Raw genomic sequence first — 21,824 nt, forward strand, 5'->3', positions numbered from 1 at the left:
AGTAGATAGGAAGCCAGGCCTAGAGTCAGGAAGACCTGAGTTCAAATCCAGCCTCAGACACTTACTAGCTGTGTGACCCTGGGTAAGTTACTTAAGCCTGTTTGCCTCAGTTTCCTCACCTGTAAAATAAGATGGAGAAAGAAATGGCAAACTACTCTGTGTTTTTGCCAAGAACATCCCAAAAAGGGGTCACAAAGAGTTGGATGTGACTGAACAACGACAGGATTTGAACCCAGAGATGAGGGCCGGTGTTCTTTCCATCAGATCCCATGGCATTTCAGGTTATACAGCTGACTCTGTCCTCCCCAGCTGACTTTCGAGGCTGCTGTCAGACTTGCTGTATACCATCTATCTACTTCCTTACAAGAGTTTAGCTGCCTAATAGCCTCTGAGATGAACAGGAAGAGATTAAAGATAGAATTTCAAAGATTGGCTCTCATGGTGTAGATATGCCATGAGCTGTAAGGTTCTGGCAGCTGGAGTTTGGGGAAGATCTGCTGATCCAGCACCATTGTGGGGAGGGGATAAAGGCAGAGCAGGGGCAGCTGCACTAACAGAGCAAAGCTGTGGGTTTGCTGCACACGCCACAGAACAGAGGGTAGCAGAGGCACTGTCACATGGAGCAGGAAGCTGTTTTATTAATTACCCTCACAGAGTGAGCTGAGGAACAAAGAGACTCATGTGGTTGAGAATGTAAGCACTTAGGTAACTCAGCAGAATAATATTCCCCCTTCCTTTATGTCCAGAAAAAAAAAAAAAGATAAACAGGAAAATCAACAGAAATTTGTTTTAAGTGCTGTGAAAGGGTCTCTTTTTTCTCATTTAGTAAAATACAGCTTTTCTTATTAATACTTGGCTGGCCATCATTGTTTCTAACTTGTAATCAATTTCTAAGTGTGTGGGAAACCTCAAATTGATTTGGAATCACTTGTCTAGGCCTGCTGCGTTGGAGATCCTATTAGCAGCCACTCATTTTCAGCATATTTTATTTATTGCATTTTGTGAAATGAAATAAAATAAAATAAAAAGAGTGGCATCCTTGTCAGAGTGTCACCCTTTCCCCTGTTTCCGGCATAAAACCCTACCTCAAGGCCATAGCAAGAAAAGATGTAGCTTCCATTGTTTATAGACCCTGGCTTCTTCTGCTGAGATTCCTCTCAAATATCTGGTTTGTGGTTGGGGTTCTGCAAACCAGTGATCTCTTTGACAGGTCAGCCAAAGTGCTCCTTGTTGCCCACCAGCTGGGCTTTGACATTTTGTCTTGAAAAAGTTCTGGGATTAAACTTCTTCAAAAAAGGCTACAATCAACCCATTGGATGAAATCACTAAGGAGAAATGATCAAAGTAGAGAGCCTTGGTATGGCTGATGAAAATGGAATAATATGACAAATACTCAATTAATTAACAAGAATTTATTAAGTGCCTAGAATGCACCAGTAATGATCATGTACTAGGAGATGATAAAAAGACCCCCCAAAAAAAGGAAAAAAAAGAAACAACCCCTATGCTCAAGGGACTTACATTCTATCACAAGGCACTTAGGTAGGATAGTGGATTTGGAATCATTGGAATTGGATCAGGGCAATTTGAGTTTGAATACTGCCTTAGACATTTCCCGGCTAAATGATCTTGCACAAATCATTTAATCTCTCTCAGCCTCAGTTTCATCATCTGTAAAATGAGGATAATAATAGCACCTACCTCGCAGGGCTTGGTGAAGATCAAATAGGTTAATATACACACACACATATGTATACACATAAATAATATATATACATATATGTAAAGCAGTTTATAAACTTTAAAATGCTATATAAATATTAGATATTATTCATTTTATTTATTATCAGTCTGTAAACTTTTTATTAAGTACCGAGTATGGGCTAAGTAGTAGAAAAATTATTTTTAGCAGCTTGAATTAGGAAAGGGCAGATATGGGTAATGGTTCACCAATGGTCATAGAGAGCCTGAAGAACAGGTTCTGGCTGTCTCCAGGGGGCAGAAGGACATTTGTTAGTGAGTTATACAAGGAACCCACACTTTTGACAGTAATATACAGGTCAGGTAGAAGAACAGGCCAGCTTGAGAAATTAGAATGGGAATTTGCCCAGCCTCCCTTGGTGAGGGCACTATTATTATTCAGTGGGAGAACTGGCCCTTTGCCTGAGAACCCAGAGGGAAACCCTTAGATATAAAAGCTAATCTCATAATGATCTTTAGGAGAACAGTTATTGATTGGGAGAAATTAAAATAGGGATAGAGTAGAGGGAAAGATGAACAAAAGAATAACTAGGTCTCTTTCAGCTCTAACATTTTGTTATGTCAAAATCTGTGAACTGGAGTTTGGTTTCTAATATACTGGGCAATCTTTATTTGGGCCCTGGAAGGGAAATTATGATCTGTTTGGAAAAGGCACTGAGTAACGGAAATATACACAAGGGGAAATGAGCTGAGATTGTAGCAATCTCTCCAGGCACTCTAAAGTAATGATTTATTTCAAAGAAACCAGAGAGCCAAGATACTCGAACTATATTCATCCATTCACGCAACAAACTATTAAGCACGTACAAGATACTGGATAAAGCAGCTAGGAAACAAAGACAAAAATTAAAACAATAACTTAAAGGTAATCGTTAGAGTTTTCCCACATCACAAACAACACAATTACACATTCCACTTTTGCTGTGAATAGGTTTTGTGTTAGAATTAGGAATAAGCCTGTTTTGCACAGGCCTGATCCTTTATGCTGAATATACTAACAAAATAGCCTGAAATGATCCATTACTGGATTCATGATTCATTGGTTTCCCCAGTATAGGAAAACATTAAAACACATAAAAAATGTGGGCCTAGGGAAGTTTGAAGGAACCTTTGATAATTCACTCCTTTAGATTTGGTCAGTGTTCTAATCCAATAAACATTTATTAAGTGCCTACTATGTGCTGGGCATTGTACTAAGCACCAGGGATACAATTAGTAAAAAGACAGTCCCTTCCCTCAAGAGGCTCACAATGTAAAGGAAGAGACAACACATAAAAGGAAGGAAAGGCATATGCCACCTCCACTCTATGCCCCCTCCATCTTGTTTCATGTAGTTGAAACCAGGCAGGGGAACAGATGCAAAGTGGACTGAGCTGAGTCAATTTCCTACCCTCTATAAATGTGTGGAGAGGAGGGTACTAATCTACCCTCCAGCCTTCTACACCAACTGGAGAAGAGGTGGTGTCAATGGAGGCCTCCATGAGATGCCCCTCCCAGGTAAAGCTCATTACCTCTAAACCTCATCACTATGCTGTTAACTCAACCCTAGACAGACACCATCTCTTTCAACCTGGTTCCTCTGGAGATGTTTTAGAAAATGAGTTTTTAAAAATGTTATCATTTTTTTCCTAAACTACCACTTCTTGTAAAAGCCCCATGAAAATGCACTAGCATTGAATAAGTAGCATAACACTGTGCCTAGTACTCATTCTGGTCTTGCAGCCTTCTCATTTTCTTCTTGGTTATAGGGCTCATCTTGCATTCTCTCCCCTTACATAGTTTGCATAGGTGACACCATTCCACTCCTCTTCAATTGAGCAAAATGATTTCTTGTCATTTATAAGAAAAATTTTGGCTATGATCTGATGCTTCTCACTTCCATTGAAAGGCTTTATGTAGAAGATGTTTGAGCTATAACTAGCCTTGGAGCAATTAATATTGCATTCTCTTCCCAGACCACTGAAATAATAGATCTTCCGTAACCATTGGGAAAGATGAAAATATAATGTTCTTTAAAATCTAGATAAGAGACACAACCTTGCTCACCAATGTATTTTCCCAGGAATTTGTACTTGGTCCACATGTGCAAACTACTATGTGTCAAGACTGAGGCCAATACAGAGGAATCTATTGCTTTGAGGATGAGTTGCTTTGATGGAATTGGCATCATAGAACTCATCTTTACTTCTGGAACAAGAGAGCTCTGGAACTACATTTAGAGACAAAGTAACATGACTTACAGAAGTTGTACTACTACTAGGTGCTGAACACTTTATATCTCCTGACTCCCAGTATTTTCACTAGCTGTCCTTCATCTCCCTCTTCATCTTCTCACCTCTTGGCTTCCTTCGAGTCCCAGCTAACATGACACCTTCAATAGGAAGCCCTTCCTCATTCCCTTCATGCTAGGGCCTTCCCTCTGTTCATTATCTCCAGTTTATCCAGGAGATAGCTTGTTTGTGCACAACTGTTTGCATGTTCCCTCCCCTATTAGACTGTGAGCTAAGAGAACTGGGATGGGTTGCCTTTCTTTGTATCCACATGTTTGGCACATAGTAAGTGCTTAATATTTATTGCCTGACTGATTGGTAGACTTTCTATTAATTACTGGTTTCAAGGCACTAGATGGATATTTAGTATCTACAAAATTAATAGTATTTTTCCATAAGCTGCAGCAATACAATGCAATGTTAAAAACAGATTATGCCATAGTATTTGTGTTATCTTTGAAACTCTCAGTTTTATTTCTCTATTCATCATTTTTTGCAGTTTGGAAGCTTGTTATCAGAGAACTTTAGTTAATCTAGCAAGATTTATAAGTCTGTATTAGTCTCTGTAAGCTTCTTATTAAAGTCTTAAACTCTAGGAACAAATCAAGAATCTATACCTCTACATGGGACCCTAAGGAGAAATCCCATGGAGGTTGCACTTGGATCACCACAGTCCTTGGAGGCCAGCAGGAGGCAGAAGAGAGCAAAGGCCAGGGGCCAGAATATTCTAGTGCTTTTTTAAAAAAGGGGAGAGGGGCAAATAGGGATTTTTCTTTTCTTTGGGGGGGGGGGTGCAGTGGTCAGTGATATGACAGTGACCTTTTCAACTTATTCCTGGGAGGATATGAGGATCAATACACAAATCTGTTGAGCTAAAGAGACCCCATAATTATGAGATGATGTGATAGCCAGCATCAGTAGTGGTTAATTCCAGTTACAAATTAATATTTGCACTAGATGAGAACTCATTTCTTTTGAGTTTCTTGGATATGGGGGGAGGGACAACAAGGAACTACTGATTAGAGAAGAGCAGGATACTTGCTTGGGCTTTTTAAAGTGCATTTTTGGAACATATTTGTAGAAATGCCCTAAATTATGTGAGATATTTATCTTGTTCCCATCTTAATTCGCTAACTCTTTCATCTCCGGAGATCTTACTCTGGAAGCCAACTGGCCTAACTAGCAAGTTCCTCACCTTGTCCACTATTTCAAGAAAGGCCTAGCCATGCTTCACTTTACTTTCCTACATCTTTCTATCAGCTGCCCTGCTATGCCCATATGGTCCACCTCCTTCCTTTCCATCCCTCCTTCTGCCCTTCTACTTCTGGAATCATGATCAAATCATTTCTGTCACTGGAAAAGGCATGAGGCAGCTTGATAGCACAGTGGATAAAGCTCTGGATCTGGAGTCAGGAAGACCTGAGCTCAAATTCAGCCACAGATCCTCTCTAGATGTACATCTAACCTGTCTGCCTCAGTTTCTTCATCTGTAAAGTGAGACAAAAATAGCACTACCACCCGAGGGTACTATGAGGATAAAATGAGACATTTGTAAAGTGCCTTGTAAACCTTAAAGCACTGCATAAAAGCTTATTTTTGTTGTTATTATTAGATGGTACAGTGGATAGAGTGCTGGATCTGGAGTCGTGAAGACCTGAGTACAAATTCAACCTCAGATATTTACTTAGCTATGTGACCCTGAGCAAGTCACTTAGCTTCTATCTGCGTTAGTTTCCTCAACTGTAAAATGGAAATAATAATAGCACCTACCTCCCAGGGTTGTAGTGAGGATCTAATGTGATAATATTTGTAAAGCACTTGGCACATAGTAGGTACTATATAAATGTTGTTGTAATTATTATTATTATTATCTACTATTCTAAGTCTCTACTCCTGAATACTAACTTTCTAAACCAGTTATCCCTACTTGACTACAACTTTCCTATATTTGCTGTATTCCTTTGGAATGTAAGCTCTTTGTAGACAGGGACTGTCTTTGTTTTTGTATTTGTTTTCTAAGGATTTAGTATAGTGCTTGACACATAGCAAGTCCTAATAAAAGTATTTTAATTCATTCTCTCATTCACTGCAGCCCTGAAAATCAGGAACATCTATACTACTAATGAATAGATTTATCTGGCAATTCCAGTTTTAATGTTTGCAGATCTCCATCTGTTTAATTGTTCACCATGGTAGGGGATGTGTGGGTTAGAAAGTCTGTTCTTGTTTTGATTTTTAAAGAGAAATAGAGAGACTTCAGGGGAAAGGGGGTCAGGCAGGGAAATATTGGCAGTGCATGGACTCCCTTTTCACAAGCAGCACCTATAATGTTGATGGCCCCATAGAAGGACAATTCCAAATACATTCCAAGGTGGGGGGGGGGAAGGTGCTGGGAAGAAAAGATATGAGAATCTAGGATTTGAATGTGGAGGAGTCTGACAAACTTTGCTTGGGGCTCAAGACTTTAAAGTCAGGGAACCTCTAAAGGGAGATGCTCTGTGTCTCTGTGGCTTTTAGGGATGCCAACAAGAACATGTGACCACCTCCGCCTTGTGTACAGGGACATGCTGGTAAATGTTTAACAACAGCTCTTTGGTGGTGGTAGTGAAATATATATATATATATATATATATATATATATATATATACACATACACACACACACACACATATATATGATGTGTATGTGTATATATGTACATATATACATATATACATTATATATAATATATATAATATATATATATATATATACTTTTTATGGCACACTTTTAAGTTTAATCTGCATATTAACATTTTCTCCATCATTTCCTTAAGTATAGACCATCAACAAAATAAAAAATCAAGCCCTAATTTAGAGCATTTGCCAATTTCCAAAGTATAAATGCTCATGCTGAACATTTAACAGTCAGACTGATATGGCTCCAGCACTGCCATCCCCCACTCCAAACCTTGTGTCCCAGAAAGACAAAGGGATGCCCTCTGCTGAGCAGTCCCACATAAAAGGCCTGCTTTCGATGCTAGCTTGCTGACCTCTCTAGAGAATATTAATAGAAATTCTACACACTCCTGGACTGCTGACTCCTGGCGGATCCTCTGCTGAGAGCAAAGGAGACAACAGTCTACTTAAAAAAAAAAAAAAGCAAGCTGAGCAACTTTACTCTGTCCTTGAACAAATGACCCAGGGAAATGAACACCAGGCCAATGTTGTGGGATATTTTGAAATGGATACTTTTGGCTTTCTTTTCTTAACTTCTTCTTCATCAGACCTATTTACAATGCTGATGTGTTTAAGCTCCAGAGAAGCTCAGTGACTGATGGGGCATCTCCAATTAATTTTAGCTTTTAATACATCCACTTGGCACCTGGAAAGGTGTGGAAGGAAAGTTGGCAGTGAGACTCCTGGAGTCTGGAATCAGCTATGAAGGGTGGCACATTTCATTACTATTATACATTATCACTATTATTAGTATAACTAATGATGATGAAAATGTCAATAATAACCTTAATGGAGAAAGTGCATTATTGATTACAAAGCACTTTATACATATTATCTCATTCTATTCTTGCCATAAACCTTGGCGCAAGGAAAAGAGCACTGAATATTTTGTCAGCAGACTTGGGTTGAGTCCAGATTGTGTGACCTTGGGCAAATCACTTTCCTACTTATTTAAATTTTAAAAAGATATTATAAAATATGGAAGTAAATGCAGGAAGAGGGGATATGAGGATCTAGGGTACAGGCATAGAAGTTGTTGGGGGGTAAAGACTCAGAGAACCTATGAAGGGAGATACTTGCTGGTTCTGCAGCTTCCAGGGATTCCAGCAAGAACATATGACATCTGCTTTGTGTCCAGGGGTATGCTGGTAAATGTTTAACAACTGGCTCTTGGTGGGGTGGGAGGATATACATACTTTTTATTGCACACTTTTAAGTTTAATCTGCACAGAAGTACCACAAGGTTCTGCCAAGTCAGCAAGAGATTATTAAATACCTCCTATGTTCCAGGCACTGTGCTAAGTACTGGGGATACAAAGGAAGGCAAAAGGAAGGCAAAAAGCTAACATTCTCAAGGAGCCCACAGTTAAAAGGGGGAGACAACCTATGAACAACTACATACAAACAAGATAAATACAGGACAAACTGGGGACAGTCTCAGAAGGAAGGCTTATGGAGGACTGGGAAAGAGTTCTTGTGGAGGTGGAATGTTAGCTGAGACTTGAAGGAAGCCAGAGGAGGCAGAAGGCAGAGATCAAGGAGAGAATTCCAGGCACTGGGGACAGCCAGTGAAAATGTTAGGAGTTGGGAAACTGAGTCTTGTTCAAGGAACAGCCAGGAGACCAGTGTCCCTGGATGGAAGGGGAGTGAGGTATAAAAAAGGTAGGAAAGGTAGGAAAAGAAAGATTTTAGAAACCAAACAGGGGATTTTATATTTGAGCTTGGAGACAATGGGCAGCTGTTGGAGTTTATTGAATGAGGGCAAGAGGGAGAGTGTAATGTGGTAGCACTTTAGGAAGATCAATCTGACAGCTAAGTGGAGGAGTGAAAAGAGACCTGTGGCAGGAAAACCAATCAGCAGGCTACTGAAAGAGTCTATATGCATCACCTATATGTAAGGTGATGGGGATATGAACCAGAGTGTGAAAAGAGAAAATGAGGCCTATAAGAAAGATGTTATGAAAGTAGAAACAACAGTACTTGACCACAGATTGGATATGGGGAATGAGAGTGAGAAGATAATAATAATAGCTAATATTCATATAGCACTTAGTATATGGCAGGCACTGTTCTAAACACTTTACAATTATTATTTCATTTATCCTCACAACAACCCTGGGAGTTAGGTGCTCCTCATTTTACAGATGAGGAAATTGAGGACCAGAGAGGTTAATTGGTTTGTTCAGGGCCACACAACTAGCAAGTGTCTGAAGTTGGATTTGAACTCAAGTCTTCCTGACTCCAGACTGAGTCCTCTATCCATTTATCCACTTAGCTGCCTCTATGATAGTATAACAACTAGTTGAGAGCCTGGGTGTCTTGGAGAATGTAGGTATCTTCAATAGTAATAGGGAAGCTAGGAAGATACTATACAGTGAGCATATCAGGAGTGCTAGCTAATGCACAAACGGAGCTGAACTCAACAAAAGGAGTTTTTAAAAATCAAATTGGGTGAAAGTAGAGGAGCAAAGAAGGGATAGGGCCGCTGTTCAGGGTGGATAGGAAGATGATGGGGTGGGTGGGGAAAGGGGATATGTGCACAGAAGAAAGAACTATTCAACTCTTATTTGGTTTTGGTTTTCTCTGCAAAGGAAAATGATTTTTGGACTGGAAAGAACAGCACAATGATGATTAATCAAGAGATGAAACCCAAAATAAGAGAGGAGATATTAAGAGAATAATTTGTCACCTTTGATGAGTTCAAGGAAAGGCAATATGGCACACTGGCAAGAGTGGCAGACATAAAGTTAAGAAAGACATAGGTTCAAATCCCATCTCTGACACATACTTGTTGTGTGAGGATGGGAAAGTCATTCAATTTCTTTGAGTTTCTGTTTTCTCATTGGTCGATACCTTGACAGATCTGTGAACTGATCGCCGTGGGCACTCCTCCAAAGGTGAAAACTGCAACCCATCCATTCTCTCATGCTGTACAACTCTTATCCAAGGCCTCCTATAAATTCTCTATATTGTGCCTGTCCAACATACTGGTGACCTGCTTCTGGTTCTCTTGATGTTGAATGGAAAACAATGGAGCACTTGGGGCATGCTTGACCCATTTTTAAAATGCTGTTTATCTTGTGTAACTGTTGGTGGGTAATGTGTTAAAGACTACTCATTCTTACCATGCACCCCTCCATTGCCCTTGCAATGAACTTCAACTTAAATTCTTTGGAAACTATAGTATTCCCTTTCTTGCAGCTAATTGGCCTCAATAGAAGAATACCAATGAGAAAAAGAAGAGCCTTTGTTTCAGGGAGAAGCTTAGGATCATTAAAAGTACTGAACAATTTTCCAAAGACAATCAGTCTATTCTCTTACTCCTTTGTGTTATTGGGCCAAGTTTATTGCTCATACTTAATGTTTGTCCAAGATATATGAACTGATAGATTCACTCTTTGCCATCATTCTTCCAACTCCATATCACAGGCTGAGCAATGTGCCTTCTTCTTCCATTTGTTTTTCTTGTTTGGATAATTAGTCCAGACTCTTTTGAAACATTATGGGTCTTACTTAAGAGGCTCTGCAATGTTTTTAGATTTGATGCAATCAACAACTGTGTCATTTGCAAATAGGAGCATTGGGGGAGTTTATTTTCTATAAGAAGTCCCTCTTTCAACTCCAAAGTCATGTCTCTTGACTCCAAGTGCAGACCTTTTTCTACTATGGTGATGCTTCATTCTTAAAAGATGAAACTATTCGTGTCTTGACTATTTCTTTCAGTGGATTTCTCGTCCTCCTCTACAACTGTTTTTCCACCCTGGAGAAACTTCTCCCCTAAAAGTCTTCTCTCCTGACTCATAACTCAGCTCTCTGATTGGTCAGGAGTCCGAGCCATGTTCTTTCACTCCCTGACTGACTTACTCTCCAGACATATCCATAACCCCACCCATCACTTTCCCACTCTAGAGAAATCTCTATCCTAAGGTCTTGTTCTCCTGATAGGTGACTCCTTTGCTTAGCAATTTGATTTATATGTATCTTATATTTACCTATAGTTGTACATGTAGCTATTATTATTTCTCCTATTATAATGTAAACACTTTAAGGGTAAGGTATATTTTGTTTTTGTCTTTGTGTAATGTAATTGTGTGATACAGACCACCTAAAATGGTCTCACCCATTTGAAGAAGCTGGGGGACTCGCTTCTTGGAAACAAAAGAACTGGCATACGTATCAACATTCTGCATTGGTCCACCACATGGTTTTTGTTTTGTTTTGTTTTGGTTTTTTAGGCAATTGCGGTTAAGTGACTTGCCCAGGGTCACACAGTAAATAAGTGTCAAGTGTTTGGTCTGAGGCCAGATTTGAACTCAGGTCCTCCTGACTTACGGGCCAGTGCTCTATCCGCTGCACCACCTAGCTGCCCCCCACCACATGGTTTTAAGCAAGTTTTTTCCATTGTCTATGTAGTCAGAACTATCTGTGTCATTAAAACTAACTGACTAAGCATAGCCTGGACTTTCCCTGCATTACCATTCAAGGGTAAAGGACTTTGTTACCCACAGAAGTTGATACTAAGTGGTGAGGAGGAAGGCCAGAGGGCTATCATCCCCTCCTTTGGCCATATATCCCTGAGATTCTGAGGGTGGTCTCTGACTCAGAACCTCTAGCCATGAAGGAGTCCAGGAATTCAGGTTAAGTACTGGAGTCAGCCTGGCAGGGAAGTCTTGAGAAGCATTGTACTTGAACTTGGGGGGACTAATCCTATGTAGAAATTATGAGCTAAACTGTGGGCCTAATCCCTCTCCTCCCCAGAAAAGAGGTGGTATAGGGAGGATTACGTCACCAAGGTATCAAGGAACATGTATGTTTATTCTTGCTTTATCTTTGAAGTAGATATCTCTTTACAAAAGTTAATCCAAAGTTAAGTAGTTAAATAGCACTGGGGTGCTAGTCAATGAATCCCTAAAGAGAAGACAACACAATCAGTGTAGGCTCAAGTCAATGGCAGAGAAAAGAGAGGACTACCCAATGCCTTCAGCACACTAGAGAAGGCAAAGGGACAGAGAGCAGAGGTAAAATGTAATGGACTTGCCCCTCATACGGTGGGGCCAGAGCAACCATATTACTTTTGTATTTCCAGCATTTTAGCACAGTTCCTGGAATACAGCAGGCACTTATTAAGTGCATGTTGATTGATTCTGTTCTGTTACTATTGAATAGGAGATTTATTGCAGTTTGGATTTAAGCATGTGCTTTTGACCATGCTGCTAGTCAGATTCAGGATTTCAAGGTACATTGGCAAACCCTCACATTAACTTGATATAACTACAGTTTACTGAGTGATGTACAAACCTCATGGACACAGCTGGACTGGAAGTATGCCAGAAGATGTGGATACAGACCTTTGGTCTGGTCCACCTCACTGACACACTGGCTGGATCTCCTTCTAATCTGATCTGGGAAAACGAGACTTCATATAGAACCGTTCTCACAAAGTTGACTCTATTCAGACAAAAATACTGCCAAACACCAGGTGGCATGCAGATTCTAGGGGCTGTGCAGTTTTACACAGGGAGCTAAAATCTCTGACAAATGGACTGGTTCTGAGTAGGGCAGATAAGGTTAAATTTAAAGGTTGGTAGAATTCCCTTGAAATTAGATACTCATGGATATTCATCAGTCACTTTAGCTATCACTGCATGCCTCTCTTCCTCTAGGCAAAAGGGGACTGGTCTAATTGGTCTCCAGCAGGATATGCTGACTTGTAAAAACAGCTTTAAGTACCATGTAGTGAACATTACATGAAAACAGAAAAGTCATCTGAGAGGCAGCTCCATCCCCTTCTTCAAACTCACTTGTGATGAATTAGAATTCATAGACACAACATGTTGCCTTATGTAGGCCACTCCTAAGATAGCAGTCATACTTTTGACCGCATAAGAAAAACTGTTTTCACAGCTTGGGTGAGAATTTTGGAATCTCTCAAGATTGTGTGAACAGAAAAATCATTGTCAAAGTAAGGGATTCTAAACATTTGTCTAAGTTATATCTTTGCAGAATAATATAATTGTTTACATACAGAAATCAGGATTATTTGTGCTTTTTTTCTTGAGTTTTTCTGGCACAATTCATTACCAAATTATTAAATTTTGATCCTATTTTGATGAGTTATATGTTGAGGGAGAAAAAGGAAAGAAAGAAGGAAGGAAGGAGAAAGGAAGGAGGAATTTCTTTATACGGAAATGGGATTTTAATGAGTATATATGACTACTATTGTTATCACAGACAGAAAGCTAAACCCGAAACAACATGTAGAAATTGCAAAGAGGTCACTTTAGGCTTCATAGTCCCTAATAACTCAAAGTACCTAGTAAGTAGAATGGAGTGCCTCAAGAGGCTGTGAGCTTTTCCTCACAGGAGGTTTACAAACAGGTTGTTTTATTAGAGATTCTTTTTTCTGATACAGTTTGAACCAGATGATCGTTAAAAAACCCTTTCAACTCTAAAAATTCTGTGATAGCATCTTTAATTAAGCTAATTACACAAAGTGATTTGGATCTTAGTTCACAGTGGCATTTTCTCACAAATAGCTAAATGATGATGGTATTATTTCCAGAAACAGATAGATTATCCTCATCAGACTTTTATTAGAAGCCTAAGGACATGTCTGAATCAGCAAATAACCCAGAAAGTGAAGCACCATCTTAGTGGCACCTAGAACTGTCTTCCCTAGCAAAAGCATTTAGTGGCAAAAGCATAGAATTGAGAAATGGGAGACTCGTCTTGATTCTGCCACTGTGTGACTTTGGTCAATTCCTTTCCTGTCTCTGAGCCTGTTTCTTCTGTAAAAGAAGAGGACTGGATTATAAGATCCATCTAGCTCTTCCAAGGAGTTATTCTATGATTATTTACTACTAGATGCAGTCAAGAGATGTAGAGATCTCTGTGCAGGAAAAGCTGGAGTAGTATGACTATGTTTGCTCCATTTTCCATATTGTAAGTTACTCAGAATATGGTACAAGGGCTATCAGTGTGTGATGCTTTGAGGTGATAGTAGCTCAGGAGGTTCACAACCACTGTAGCATTTTAAAAGGTTTTCTCCAAAATGTGTTGCAGTCCAGGGTGGTGCAAAGAGTCCTGGACTTTAGATCAGAAGATCTGGGTTCAAGTGCTTATTCTATCACATTCTAGCTGTATGACCACAGGAAAAATCAATGCCTTATCTCAGCTTTAGCTGCCTCAGATGTAGATTGAGGATTTTTTGCAGGTAAGCATGTTTTGGAGGAAAACACTGTGTAAATTATAAAGTTATTGTTGTTCAGTTGTGTCCAACTCTTCATGACCCTATTTGGGGTTTTCTTGGTAAAGACACTGGAGTAGTTTGTCATTTCCTTCTCCAGCTCATTTCACAAATGAGGAAGCTGTGGCAAATAGGGTTAAGTGGTTTGCCCAGGGTCACACAGGTAATAAGTGTCTAAGATCAAATTTGAACTCAGAAGGATGCCTTCCTGCCTCTAGGCCTAGTGCTGTATCCCCTGTGCCACTTCCGCCCCTTAAGCCATAAAGTGCTACCTAAATATGTGTTAATATCAAGACTAAATTGGCCTCTTTGCAATTTCCACATATTGCTTCCAGTTCTGCTTTTCCTCTGTAATGACTATACATATATACTCATTAAAATTCTCTTTCCATTTAAAGGAATTTCTTCCTCTTTCCTTCCTTCCCTCCTTCTCTCCTTTCTTCCCTTCTTTCTTTCCTTCTTCCCTCCTTTCTTCCTAAATCTTTTTTCCTCTCTCCCTGCTTCCTTCCCTCTCTCTCTCCTTCTTTCCTTCCTTTTTTTGACTGGGGAATCAGGCAATTCAGCACTGTTAAATTGGCAATTCAACAATTTAAAATTTAAATGTTCAGTTTGAAATTGTAAATATTACTTTATAATCACCACTACAGTTATCAATTTCTTTTAGGAAGCCTTTGCTGAATGTCCTTACCTACTTATCTGCCTAAAGGAAATACTGCCACAAGCCTCTGACCATAGTTCTTTTCAGCTGAAATCTTTTATCAAGGAAATTTTTGAAGGCCTGTAAGTGTTTAAGTGTTATTCTTCTGCCTTTAAAAAAAAATGCTAAGGTTTTCTGGAAAGCTAACTGGAAGAACCAAACCCATGTCCCTTCAGTTTAAGTATTTTATATATGTATGTATTACTGCTCAACTGCCCTGTTCTTGCAGTGTTTGATCTGAGAAGTTTGATGAAATGTTGATTGGTACGTTCTAATATATGATTTATTCTTTCTTGAGGCTTGGATGATTTTTTTCTTTATCTCTGTAGTTTTGGAGTTTGATGCACCCTGGAGACTTGAATTTTAGGTTTCTTCTTGTTAGAACTCTGTTTTTTTCTGACTGCAGTGTGTTATTAATTCTGGGAAAATTTCTTGAACTATTTCTTTGGGTCCTTTTCTTAACATTGCCCTCTTAGAAAGGATTTGAAAGGATCACGAGAAATGAGAGATATTTAAAAATCCTTCTAAATGTGAAGCACTATGTAAATGTAAGCTATATTTTCTTAGTAGTACAGTACAGGTATTAGGGATTATCATATGACAATAATCATACTAGACTTTAAAATCTTAGAGAGTTATGACTTTTTCTTCTTGATAGCCTTCATAAGGTATTGCATGGTACCCAGAACATGGCAGGCATTTAATAAATGCTTGTGGACTTGGGTCTGGCATTTGCTAGGCATACAATAAATGGGTAGACAAAATGATGCAATTATTATTAATTATTATTGTTATTATTATTAATAATAGATGGAGTGATATAATAAAGTTATTCAGATATTACTGTCAACTAAGGTCCACATTACTTCAAAACTTTGAAGAACTATGGTCTTATCCACTGAGGGTACTCCCTCTACTCATGTTAGTCACAACCTCTCCGTGACTTTGTGAAGTTTTCAGGGATTTCTGTGGCCAGGACATTTGTCATTCTGAGGGCAACAGGCCTGTTCAAATTTATCTAGGTAGGTTCTCACATAACAAACATATACAGTTATCCCTTCCACATTGCAACTTTCCCCATTGAGATTTGAATATATCACTGGTAAACATAAGAAATTAAATGGGAAATTTTGGGGAATTTTGTGGAAGCTACAGACAATACATGAAGGCCAACAGACAATACAGAAAAAGTTTAGAAACTCAGAAATACATAAAATATATGTATAGTATTGTATAATATCAATATATTTTATCTTTAATACCATAATAATTCAGATTTCTTCTCTGGTATGAAGAGAAGGCCAAAAAGTTTTATATGGATTTGCCAGATGGGGAAGAGGGGGAAGAAGCAGTGCCCCTAACACAGTGATGTGGAAGGGGTAATTATAGCTCATCAACAGACCCATATTTTTGCAGCTCAGGAGGATATGTCAGGGCTTAGCTTCATTGGTATAGCCTTCGAGAATGAATGAATGAATGAATGAAAAAGGATCCGTTAAGCACCTACTAGGTGCTTGGTATTGTTCTAGGTATTGGGGATACAAATATAAAAGTAAGATAATCTCTTTACTCAAGAAACTTGCATTCTAACAGGGACAGTTGACACATCTAATAGAGTAGTAGCCAGAGAATGGAGTTTGGGTCTGAGAGTTCCAGGGGATGGATGATATATAGACCAGACCCATAGAACAGTGGATTGTCATGCTCTTTCCAAAAGCAATCCTAGTATTGATTTAATTACTATTTCTAAAACAAAAGGTGAGAAGAATCGGAGGTAGTTTGGGGATGTGAGGGAATAATGCACACAACAACAACTCAGTGGCTAGTTGGATAGAACATGAAATAAAATAACAAGTCAAATATTTGTAGTGAATTGGGTGAATGGGCAGCTAGGTGGTACAGTGGACAGTGTACAAGGCTTGGAGACAGGAAGACTCCTTTTCCTGAGTTCAAATCAATTACAGTGTGTGTGACCCTGGGCAAGCCACTTAACCACTTGTGCCTTAGCTTCCTCACCTGTAAAATGAGCTGGAGAAGGAAATGACAAACCACTCCAAGATCTTTGCCAAGAAAAAGTCCAACTAGGGTCACAAAGAGTCTGAGAGTCAGTGAACATCTCAGAACAACAACAAAAGGTGAACATTTCTCCCTTCTTTTCCCTGCCTCTCTTACCAATCTGGATGGCTCAGCCCCTGGGTGAAACACTATAGCTGAGTGGATTAACTCCCTTGGTAAAGGGAGGTCAGAGTCTTTGGAGGTCCATTTAAGAAGGTGTTGTTCCAGATGGAGAGAAGAAAGGCAGAAGGGCAGATGGTAAGATACCCAATGTGGAAAGATGGATGGGATGTGAGAAGAAAGGCTAATCTCTATGTCTCATAAAGACCTTGGTTTAATCCTGGGAAGCCTGATCCCAGGGGAATCGTGTTTTTCTTTCTAGCTCCGCCAATATCCTAGAGTAACCTCAGACAAATCTTTAAAACAAAACTTAGGAAGGGCTCCTGAGCAGGGCCTATCCAAAATGTGGGTAAAAAGGGCACCTTCTGAAAAATGTACTCAGTGTATACAGGCTTCAGGTAAAGGATAGTTATTTATTTTCTCTACCACAGAAACTGCAAAAACTGCAAAAAAAGATTCATAGACATGCCCCAACAAATAGAGAAAACACAAAACATTTCAACTAGCCCATTATACACAATAAGCAGATAGTTGTCATTTATCTTAGACTTGTACTGTCAGAGCAATTTACAAGGTTCTCATTCCCTGCTCAGCCAGGGCATGGTTTTCTTTATAAGCTTTTATAAGCTTATAGACTGAGAGTTGAAAGGGACCTTAGAATACATCAAGAGCAACTCTATCATTTTATAGATTTACAGAGGAAAGTGAGGCACAGAGGTGAAAGCATTTTTCAGGGGTCCTTTGGAATTGTCTTGGATCATTGACTTGATCAGAGTAGCTATGTTTGTTTTTTGTTTGTTTGGAGTTTTTTTTGTCAGGTTTTTTTTTTTTTTGGTTAGGCAATGGGGTTAAGTGACATGCCCAGGGTCACACAGCTAGTAAGTGTTATGTGTCTGAGGCTGGATTTGAACTCAGGTCCTCCTGAATCCAGGGCTGGTGCTTTATCCACTTTACCACCTAGCTGTCCCCAGAGTAGCTAAGTTTGTATCTACTCATACATATACTCAGTTAAAAGTGAGCTCCCTAAGGGCAGAGACTGCTTCCTTTTTGTCTTTATATCCCCAGAGTTTTACATGGTGCTGAACACTTTGTAAGCATTACATAAATGCTTGTTGATTGATTGTTTAATTAACTGATTCTATGAATGCTCACAATAGGGAAAAATAGCAAATTCACCAATTAGGAAGACATTACATTATAAATTTTGCTGTTTATCTTTTCCTTTAATTAACATAAGTTTTACCTGTGGTCATTAGTGCCCACAAATAATTATGGTAATGTATTTGATAATGTGAATGGCCAAAGTATGTTTGATTTTCACACATGCCACAGAAGGGACTCTGGCTCAGTCACTGCATTCCTCTGCTAGCAACAATAATCAAAACATAAGGAGTTTGCAGAAGCTAAGCATTTATCCCTGAAAGTGGACTATTAGCAGAACCCTGACTCTTGCATTTACTAATCATACAGTTTAGGAGATAAAAAATAAAGGGTTTCAAAGAAATGACCCTGTTCATAGCCAAAAAAAAAAAAAGTCATTGAGGAAGATAAGGGAAACTCAATGTTTTCTGAGCAGCTTAGGGCTAGGTTTGGGTTTTTCCTGCCAACTGACTGTGCTCCTAATTAAATTAGTCAGCTGACATTTCTCCCTTCTTTTCTAAAGCAGCTGACCTCTGAAGGGGGCTTAGAGACTGGCACAGACCAGACCTGCCTTCACACCTTCCAATGTTGTCTTAAAAGCTTGCATTTGTGACCCCAAATTTCTCAAGGGAACAAAGGGAGGGTGTGTGGGTGTGTGGGTGTGTGTGTGGGTGTGGGTGTGTGCGCGTGCATGCTGTCGAGTAGTATATACAGGAAGTATAGACTACAGATACTTTGTGTTGCTTTTGCTGAAGATTGTTTCTGCATGGAAAAAACAGCGCTGTCAGGCTATGTTTAAAGCTAATGAGTCCTAGATTAGCATCTCAGAAGTCAATTCACTAGGCAGTTTCTTCCACTGACTTGTATTTATATATTATTAATGAACTACAAGACCTCCTTGTGTGGTAAATAGCCCAAGTTACTCAGGAGCAGAGTACAAATATATATATTTTTTGTTCCAGTTAATGGCCTGAAACTTTTATCTCACAAAGAGATGACTATAAAAGCATACAAAGTGCTATATGTACCTTAGCAGAGAAATTAAAGTGTCTATTCTGATAAATATTGATGTTAGCTTATCTGAATTCCCCATACCTGGCAGGTTGCCAGACTCCTCCTCTCCCTTCTATTCCCACCAGCATTAACTTGGGTGTTTCCTGTGCAAGGAAGAGATAGAGAGGCATCATTTCCTAGGGCTGGCTCCTTACTCAAATGAGAGGCAGGGTGGCAAGGTGGGTGCCCAATTTAGGAAAAAACTTGATTCAAATCTCACATCAGACATTTACTAGCAGTGTGGCCTGAGCAAGTACCAATCATATCTCAGTTCCCACGTCTATTAAATGGGAAGAATGCATGTAAATACCTATCTCTTTAGGTTGTCATGAAATTCAAGTGAGACAGTGTATATAAAGTGCTTTGTAAACCTTAAGGTGGTGTTATATAAATATCAATGACTATTATTCACTAGAACATAAGCTCCTTGAGGGTATGGACTGTTATTTTTGTCTTTATCTCCAGCACCTAACACAAGTCAAGTCTTCAAGCATTTATTAAGTGCCTTCCATTTACCAGACACTGTGCTAAGAACTAGGGATGCTAAGTAAGGAAAAAGACAATCTTTACTCTTTAGGAGCTCACATTCTGATGGAGACAACACGCAAACAACTATGTACAGACAAGATACAGACAGAATAAATGGGAGATAAACAGCAGAGAGAAGGCATAAGCACAAGGTGCAGCATTTAGGAACTTAAATGTTTATTGAGTTTAGTTGAATGTACTCTCTTCATATAATGGTCTATAGGTGGTGTGGTCGATAGAGTGCTGGGCCTGGGGCTAGAAAGACTCATCTTCCTGAGTTCAAATCTGTCCTCAGACACTTACTAGTCATGTGACCCTGGGCAAGTCACTTAACCCTGTTTGCCTCAGTTTCCTCACCTGTAAAATGAGCTGAAGAAGAAATGGTAAGCTACTCTAGTATCTATGCCAAGAAAATCCCAAATGGGATCATGAAGAGTCACATACAATTGAAAACAACTGAACGCTGATAAAATTTGAGTGAACAACAATGAATACCAAGTGCATGGAGTCAAGTGGAGAACTGACTGTTTTGCTTCAGGAAAGAGGTAAATTTGGGTATCTTTTATTTATTAAAGGCACGAAGGAACTTCATGCTCTCTGCCCTTACTAAAATAAACAACCTTAGAAATGTGTTAATAGCATAACAGTATATATAACATACTGAAGTACTATTTTACTTTGTATAATTAATGCCATAAAGAAATAAAGATTAATACCCTTGTACCAATATATCAAAATGGAGAAGTGTACTGTGCCTACAGAATGAAAGTTTAGTCTAAAATGTTCAAATAACTATTTTCATCAATTTCAAAATGACAGGCTCAGTGTCAGCAGTCCTAAGTTAATCTTCCCAGATTTGTCATGAATAAGCTATGTTATCTGGAGCAGATCACTTTAACTTGTCTGAGTCTCAGTTTCCTCTCCTGGAAAATGAAGGTGTTGAACCAGATGATTTTCAAAATCCCTTGCTCCTCTGATATAGTATTATTCTCTGATTTTAAGCCAAAATCCTTCCTTTATTCCTTTTTGCTTCCCATGTTGATCATTTTGTTTAGAACAGTTATCACCACCCATACTACTAGGGTATCCATCTTTCTTTTAGGGTCTTAGGAAGATTCTGAAGATCACCTGGCAAGATAAGGTACCAGACCACACTGAGGTCCTCTTAAGGTGAACTGCCAAGCATTCTAACTCTACTGTAGAGAGTGCAACTCTGATGGGCTGGCCGTGGAGCCTGAATGCCAAGGCAAGTGCTCACTCAGAAAGCTTTACAAGGACACTCTCAAAGTCTCTCTAAAGAATTTAGTATTGATTATGAGACATGGGAGACCCTGGCACAGGATCTCCCAGCATGGTGTGCACTAGATCTATGGTACAACCTTCCAAGCTTCTAGTGGACTGATCAGCCACAGTCAAATACACTGTACGCTGACCCCAATATCGTGATGTCATTGGTCCTCTTCAAGTACAATGGATGAACAACAACAACAACAGAGTATGGAAGAAAACCTTCCCCTTCTGGAAAGCAATTTGGAATTATGAAAAGAAAATCAATAAAATGGTCCTACCTTTTGATCCAAACATTCCAAGTCAGGTAAACAAGCACTTGTTAAATATCTACTATGTGTCAGTTACTGTGCTAAGAACTGAGGATACAAAGACAAAAGGCAGTCCCAGCTGTCAAGGAGCTCACAGTCTAATGGGGAGATAATATGAAAAAAAATATGCACAAACAAGATACAGATAGTTTGCTAGCTAGCTAGATAGCACAGAATAAATTAGAGATAACCTCAGAGGGAAAGCACTAAGGTTAAAGAGGACCAGGAAAGGCTTCTTGTGAAAGGCAGGACTTTAGCTGAGACTTGAAAGAAGTCAAGAGATCCAGGAGGTAGAGATGAGGGAAAGAATTTCAGACATTGGGGACAGCCAGCGAAAATGTTTAGAGTAGGAGATGGAGTGTCTCCTATGAAGAACAGCAAAGAGACCAGTGTCTCTGGTTCACAGAATACGTGGAGAGGTGAAGGTATAATAAAACTAGAAAGCTCGGAAGAGGCTAAACTATGGAGGATTTTAAAAGTCAAACAGAAGACTTCATATTTGATCCTGGAGGTAACAGTAATTCATTGAATAGGAGGTAACATGGTCAAACCTGTGCTTTAGGAAGGTCACTTTGACAGCTGGAAAGGGTCCATAGAAGGTCATAAATGTAATATGCTTGTCATACATGTGTGTTTG

The 21,824-nt window shown here is 39.3% G+C and overlaps 1 long non-coding RNA gene across 1 annotated transcript in view; it reads left to right on the forward strand.

The window, feature by feature from the left end:
* Window positions 1–21,104, forward strand: part of LOC114035494 — a 57,453-nt gene extending 36,349 nt beyond the window's left edge. Inside the window, exon 3 of the long non-coding RNA XR_003568227.1 lies at window positions 20,692–21,104. This is a non-coding gene — a long non-coding RNA (uncharacterized LOC114035494). The remainder of the gene's footprint in view (window positions 1–20,691) is intronic.
* Window positions 21,105–21,824: the final 720 nt, after the last annotated feature.

Source organism: Vombatus ursinus, unplaced genomic scaffold, assembly GCF_900497805.2.
Source record: "Vombatus ursinus unplaced genomic scaffold, bare-nosed wombat genome assembly UNPS02009205.1, whole genome shotgun sequence".
NCBI lineage: Eukaryota > Metazoa > Chordata > Mammalia > Diprotodontia > Vombatidae > Vombatus > Vombatus ursinus.